This window comes from Dipodomys ordii, unplaced genomic scaffold (assembly GCF_000151885.1).
Source record: "Dipodomys ordii isolate 6190 unplaced genomic scaffold, Dord_2.0 Scaffold137, whole genome shotgun sequence".
In the NCBI taxonomy this organism is placed as follows: Eukaryota; Metazoa; Chordata; class Mammalia; order Rodentia; family Heteromyidae; genus Dipodomys; species Dipodomys ordii.
This window is the reverse complement of record NW_012267353.1, coordinates 2,065,576-2,073,075: the sequence shown is the minus strand read 5'-3', so window position 1 is coordinate 2,073,075 and position 7,500 is coordinate 2,065,576. Positions and strand designations below refer to the sequence as shown.

The 7,500-nt window shown below is 40.4% G+C and overlaps 1 protein-coding gene across 1 annotated transcript in view; it reads right to left on the bottom strand.

Moving 5' to 3' along the window:
- The window catches only part of Ntrk2 (neurotrophic tyrosine kinase, receptor, type 2), a 363,714-nt gene that overhangs the window by 211,876 nt on the left and 144,338 nt on the right, over nucleotides 1-7,500 (bottom strand). The gene's annotated exons all lie outside the window — the stretch shown is intronic.

The following is a 7,500-nucleotide window of genomic DNA, read 5'->3' as shown; positions in this document are numbered from 1 at the left end:
ATCTCCTTGGAAACAGAGTGAAAATATGAAAAGGAAAAAGGGAGAGGAGAATACTTATTGTCATTAGTTTATGGTTGGGCAGAGATTTTTCATTCCAGCAAAACAGAGGTCCTTGGGGTCTTGTGGTAGGTAAGTTAGACTTGACCAAATGGCTGGAAAATTAGCATATGCCCTTGGCAGTCTCTCTCAGTCACTGGCTGCCAGATGGATGTACTGAGACAGGAGTGTACATAAGATCAAGCTGCTTAGAGGATGCTCTGCCTCTTGGTGCTAGAAGGCCAAAAGCAGCTGAGGCGATTTCTTTCTCTTTGTTTCTTCTGGATCCTGTCCATGGAGGTGTTTGGATGTATCCTCAAAATCCCTTCCTACCACACCCTGCTCCTGCCCCACTGATGTGCTTTCTCTCCAGATTGCTATTTGGACAGAAAGAACTGCTCCAAAGAGTTGGGAAGTACTGAGACCAAAAAAAAAAAAAAAAGGATAGAAAGAAGGAAGGAAGGAAGGAAGGAAGGAAGGAAAGAAAGAAAGAACAAAAGAAAGAAAGAAAGAAAGTAAAATCTATTTAAAGACAGTCAAACAACCACAAACCTATCTTCAGTTATCATGGAAAAGGCAAAAATGCTGTAGATTTTCAGGAGCTAATTAACACTAGATTCATCCCTGAAGCAACCTGTGATTCATAAGGTGAAAGGGTAAAAAACAGAAACAAAACAAAACAAAAAAACAGTTGCCAATTCCAGTGCCATGCCATACACTTGGGTTTGCAAGTCAAGATCTGCAAAGGATTGCTTAGTGGCATAAACAGGCAAGGGCTTCTGGGGACCAGAATAGGCATCTCCCTAGTGACTTGAGTTAATCTTACAATTTTACTTTGCCAAAAATAATCTGTTCTCATCTGCACAGCTGGAAGGAGTGGCCATGAGGCACTTTCTCCACTCCCACAGTGACTGCCTTCCATCTGTGTCTGTGGCATCTGGCTGGCCTTACCCTGGTCAAAGCTAGGCTCTGAGTTCAGGGCATACTAGTGAGTAATTAAGAGCCCCAGCTCTTGAATCTGAATTCAAGTCTTAAAATTATCATGTTACTGGGCCCTGGTGCCTCAAGCTTGTATTGTTTTTTTAAGGTAAAAGCTTCTTAACTTGAATGCTGATTAAATGTCAATATTGCTTAAATAAATAACTAAAACCAAAAAGAATCTGGGCTAAAGTATTTTTAAAGAAATGTAATTTGTATTGCTTCAAACATGAAGCAGTTTAAGAAGACTCATCAGGTGTGGCCTCCTAGAGATAGTGCCAAAAAGGACGTCAGGAAGCAGAAAAAGATAATCCACTTATCTGCAATTCATTGCCTGTGAGCACTTGTTCCAAAGGCATGGTGGAACTTGAAGCAAGTCTTGAAGCAAGTCTTTTCTTTCTAGTAGAGTCTTAACCAATTTGTTTTTTCTTAGTCAAAGATTAGTGTGTGTATATATGTGTGTGCATGTGTGTGTGTGTGTGTGTGTGTGTGTATGCTGGTCCTAGAGCTGGAACTCAGGGCCTGAGTGCTCTCCCTGAGCTTTTTTTGCTCAAGGCCAGCACACTACTTGAGCCATACCTCTGCTTCTGGCTTTTTTGGTAGTTTATTGGAGATAAGAGTCTCACAGACCTTCCTGCCCAGGCTAGCTTCAAACTGCTATCCTCAGATCTCTGCCTCCTGAGTAGCTACAGGCACGCACCAGCACCAAGCCAGAGATTTCAAATAGATAACTTAAAATTTAAAGCTAGGGTAGGTTGTGTTTAAATTATCAGAAATTCTGAATTAATAAAGTGAAAATTAAGAGATGTTATCTTTAAGATATTTCTTCTAGAATTCTCAACTTTCAGAGCATCACTTAAAGTCATTGAACTATTACAATACAGGCTCAAATAGACCTCTTACCAAAATAAAATCTTGGATCAAAACCAAGTAATGTACAAAAATCTCCTGGGTGAATAGAGTGTTCCAGGATTAGAAGCATGTTATCTCTGAGAATGTTCCAAGATGGCCTTTACAACTTGGGACATATCCAGATGGCCCAGGGAGTGGTTTCTTTGCATTTGGCTTCCATCCTTCTTCCATTTGGTCACCCACTCAACTGTCACATGACCAGTAGATGCAAGTGAGCCTATGATTCTCAGGTGCATGCTGAGGCCTGCCTAACAACAATGCCAACCTAATGTATTATCAGCCATAGCAAGAGCCTCCTTTGCCACATTGTATACCTAACCCTTGGTATACAAGGGTTTGCCACATTGTATACCAAGGGTTTGATTGGGCTATCCCATTTAACTCTTGTTAGAGCCTTGTGTGGTCTCTACTATTATTGTTATCATTTTATTTTACACGTGAGGAAACTGAGGAACAGATTGACTTTGCTGAGTTGCATGGGTCTTGGGTATAGCAGAGGTTCAAACCTGTATGTCTGGGGCAAGTGCCTACCTCTTCAAGTTAGTATATACCTTGCTAATGCCTGACAAAAATCTGGTTTCAGTGTAGCAAATTTAGATCTGGGTTAGACAAAAAAGGCCAGGTCACTAACACTAAATGCCAGGCTCTTTTAAAAGAGTAGAGTGCTTGGCTTAATAAAACATCAAGTCACATTAGACTTGCTTTCCAATCGCTAGGTCTTTAATTTGGAATGTTTCAACGTTATCAGAAGGTGGTGGATGGTAGGTTCTTATTAACCAGAACGTTTGGCCCTATGCTAAAAGGTGAAAACTGAGGATAAGAAGGTGTGACGGGACTGAAAGATGAAGACAAAAGGGACATGAAGCATGGTCACTATGCTAATAGTCAGCCCCATAATATGTTGCTTCTACATCCATTGTCTTCCCCTTTTCTGCTTTCTATGAATGTGCAAGCAGTCATGTGTATTTAAGTACCTGATCTCTTAGAACAGAGAGAGATAGTACTGAGGATACTTTCTTGCTGGGATCTGAATCATTCAGATTTCTCAGATACTGAAAGGTTTTCCACAGAATGTAGAATTTTTATTTTTTTTTCTTTCTTTTCTTTTTTTTTGTGAGTCATGGGGCTTGAACTCTAGGCCTGGGCACTGTCCCTGTGCTCTTCAGCTCAAGGCGAGTGCTTTACGTCTTGAGCCACAGCGCCACTTCCGGTTTTCTAGTGGTTTATTGGAGATCAGAGTCTCACGGACTTTTCTGCCTGGACTGGCTTTGAACTGTGATCCTCAGATCTCAGCCTCCTGAGTAGCTAAGATTACAGGCGGGAGTCACCGACACCCAGCTCTTTTTCTTTTTTTAAGGAATCCCTTAAACATTTTTATGTATTGCCATATTGCCTTTTAGCCAATGAAAACATTTCTAATACAGGAATCATTATACCATAGATATGTAATTTATATTGATAAAAATACAAAAAAGAAAATTGGTTTGAAAAAATAAAATACTCTTCACTGAGATGATCTATTCCAGAATCTCTAATGGATTGGAGACTATCCTCAAATTTTCACCAACACTTCTCAACCTTTTTCTTCTAACACCTTTAGTTTTGAACACCACCAAAAGCAGATGGGGGAGGGGGGATGGTATGTGTTTGAGGGAGGGTGGAGAGGGGTCCAAGATCTACAGAGAATGCAAGACACATAGAGATGAATTACAAAACTTTATTGGCTTGTTAAAAAAAAATGAATGAATTCAGCAAATACATTTATCGTCTACCTGCATTGTTATAACAGCACTTAAAATAATTCTTTTAAATGGTTATCCATCACTTACAAGAAAAGTGAAAAATGGCTTGAAAACCTGTAACATTATAAGGGTTTGAAAAGACAAGGCATGAAGATGATCATAGGCTGCCTCTGGATTGCAGCAAACGTAGTTGAACATGAAATGGAAGAAACCAAAATGGGAGAAACCCCAGGATTTTCTACTTTGAGTTTTCTTATACTCAATTCCTAAAGGTTCTGTTTAAAATAAAGTTAGTTAAAAACAATGTTGGTTCTTTTTTTCACTTCTCCTATAATTTGTTTTCATGGAAATTAAGTCTCTAAACAAAACCACTGTTGTGTGGGGTAAGGGTTGCTTTAATATACTCTGGGTGCTCACTAGTGTCCATAAAGACACTACATGGCAAGTGTGACCCCAATTAATCTGAGTCACCCTACTGTCACATTCAGATGGCTGAGAGGTTTCTTTGGTCCTCAAGACCAACACAAGGAAATGGGCTGTACTAAATGGCCACCTGCCCTTTATGACAGCCTTTTTTTTTTCTTTAAACATTGTAGGCTGGGAATTTTATCAATCTAATTCCATCTATCATTGTCCCAATGCAAACTAAATTCAGAAGCATCCTTCCCCTTCCTGAAAGTCCTTAGATAAACTTAACATAGTCTGCAGGTAGAATACCTGTATGAACAAGATAGAATAATGCTTCCAGTGACTCTGAAATCTGCATAGTCTATCAGATACTTAGCTCCTCAGATCATCACATAGTCTCCAAATATCAGAGTCAAGTCTTGTGTTGGAATCAATCTGCTGGGTGACTGACCCCATAGCGGGGAGAGATGTCAGGTGCAGCCATCAGCACAGACTAGTATCTGGCACAGCCCCATGACTGGGGACAGCAACCCTGTGGGAGCCATGTCACAGGGGGCCACCTCCCCTCAGTATAGCACTCTCTCTGGATCTAGGGTCTATACAAAACAAGATGAAGCAAGTTTCTCATGTAGTGTGATAGAAATAGATCAAAATCAAGGGAGGAATTCCAGGCAGCAAGCACTAAAGCAGGTGGAGGTGTGAATCATGGCCCTTCAGAGAGTGAGAGAATTGTTAGTATTATCCCATTTAATACTTAGATTCCATTGTGCAAATGGGGGTGGGGGGAGACACAAACAAACAAAAAACCCTTGAGTGTGTTATAATTAGGTAAAGCAATCAAGAAGAAGAAGAAACTCTCTGTCTTGGGTCAGTTGAGAATCAGAGAGAGAGGAAGAAAAATTGAGAGAGAGAGAGAGAAAGAGAGAGAGGAAGGGAGGGAGGGAAGGAGAGAAAAAGAGAGGGAGGGAGAGGAAGGGAGAGGGAGAGAGAGAGAGACAGAGAGAAATTCTATGAAAATAAAAGGGAGAAAGGGAGAGAGGGAGAGGAGGTCCTCTCTTTTCTTGTTCACTTTCACACCCAGCAGAAAGCTGAATTCCTGCCTTGTGGTCCTTCAGTTATTTCTCCCGAAATTATTTTCCCTTCAGTAAACTCTTAAAGATAGGTAGTCTCTGCTCTGCCCCGGGATGCACTCCCGGGGTCCTGCCATTCTGGGTCTAATTCAGGATCAGTTAAAGAGTGAAGTTCCCAAAGCAAACTCCCCTGGGGTCTGTTCCCCAGGGTGGGGCTGAGATTGCTTAGTTCTTTATCCTTGCTCTCTATTTTTGGAAAGAAAACTTGCTTGCTTGTATTTTGGTTGTCATCACAGTTAAGAGTTCCTGTCTCTGTGATGACAGTGGGTGTTTCTTAGTCTGTCTCCATTGTCCATTCCACAGTGGATAAATAAGACATAAAACCTAGACTACAATCATTAAAGGTCATGTCAGTCTGTTAAGCACACAATGTAGATAAGGTATGTGCACTTTCCCATGTCATCCTGGGTACATCTGAGACAGGAGACATGCTAACAACAATAAGAAACCCAGGTCAGTCCCAACAGGAGGGACTAGATACATGGAAAGAGGCCAATCAGAGAATGGTGAGAAGACACTACTGTAAGAGAATTTCCAGCAAGGTGAGAAAGAAGAGGCACTCAATTGGGTAGGTGTAACAGAGGGAGAACAGCCAAGGTGAAGAGCATACTGCAAATCTCATTTCATAGCTTATTGCATAGAGCACTCCGTGGTGGCTAGGGAGAAAGAAAAGGAGTTTGCAAGCAAAAGACAGGTGGATCTGGTGAGCGAACAATGACTGTGTTCAGAAGACAGAAGTAACCAACTGGCAGCCCACAGGCATGTTTTGTTGCCCTACATAATGTTTTAAAAATAGCTGAGCCAACTTTTTAAAAATAGGGATATTTCACATTTTTTTAAAAAAAATCCAGGTTTCACATCTCTTTTACAGACTGGAAACCTGGGTTCCTGGGGGACAGCATGGGCTAAAGCTGGATGATATCTGCCCTTCGGTTGTGTGTTGGCTCGCCAAGGATACTTTGTGTGGGCAAGGAGACTTGCCTGGCCTTGAAGTGCCAAATCTTTGTTGGAGAAAAACAGATTTGATTATAGCAAAAGATGTTGCCTCTCCTTGTCAAATGCTGCAAAACACACACACACACACACACACACACACACACACACACACACAATACAATACATGCCATTAGGAAGCTCTTAAAATGAAATTTTCTTAGAGAGAGCTGAAGCAAAGGATGAAAAAAGGAAGCCCATAGTATAGAGAAAGCAAAGCCAGGTTACTGATTATAGTCTGTAGGAATTAAAAGAAAAAAAGTAAAGAATGTCAGTACCATCTGAGACCATTTTCTCATAGCCTGCTGTTTTCAACGCTCCTTAGGAGATGTGAAGCAAATCTGATATACTAAATTGCCTTATCTGTCTAGTTCTTTCCATTTGTTTTAAATCTACCTTTCAATCCTATTTGTTGATTAAAAACAGTCCTTTCCCCCCACACTCTCACCTCTGGGAAACTTGTAAAATAGTCTTTAAACAATCTATCACTTTTTAATGGCTGCATGAAATAACATGAAAGTCGTCGTCGTTGTTGTTGTTTGTACCGAATGGCCGATATTTAAGAACCTTTGTCCTACTGAGCCCTGCCTGGCTCACAGTTTGAATTTTATTTTCTTCTCAGGGGTCAGGATTTCTGCTATTAGCTAGCCTCTTGGTAAGTCAACACCTTTGAGAAAGATGAAAATCTCAGTAGTGACAGGAACTGTCATTTGGAAGTGAGCAAATGGGAATTTAGAGAATAGTCAGACCTCCCAGCACTAAGGTCTTTGCATTTTAATGGAACTGGAATGCATGAATTTGCCTTGGAAAAACTGTTCCTCTCTCAGATGCAAATAGGGAACAGGCAGGGTAAATGCTGGAATCCACAGGGCCCAGCAGTAACATATTTAGTGGCTAATGTAAAAGATACAGTATAAAATATTCATCATGGATATTCTTCTTATGTCAAGTGATGCCTAAATGGGTCCTGGTTTATTGAGATTAATGCTTTGGTTACACAGGATTCAAAAGAAGGTACCAAACATGTTGAAATAGTTTTTTTTTTTAATCTATAAATCTTTAAAGATAAACTGCAGGATTGGATCAACTACTGAAAACATTGGGTTTTTTTTCTTTCTTCCTTTTTCTTTCCTTCCTTCCCTCCTTCCTTCCCTCCTTCCTTCCTTCCTCCCTTCCTTCCTTCCTTCCTTTCTCTCTCTCTCTTTCTTTCTCTCTTTCTTTCTTTCTTTCTTTCTTTCTTTCTTTCTTTCTTTCTTTCTTTCTTTCTTTCTTTCTTTCTTTCTTTCTTTCTTTCTTTCTTT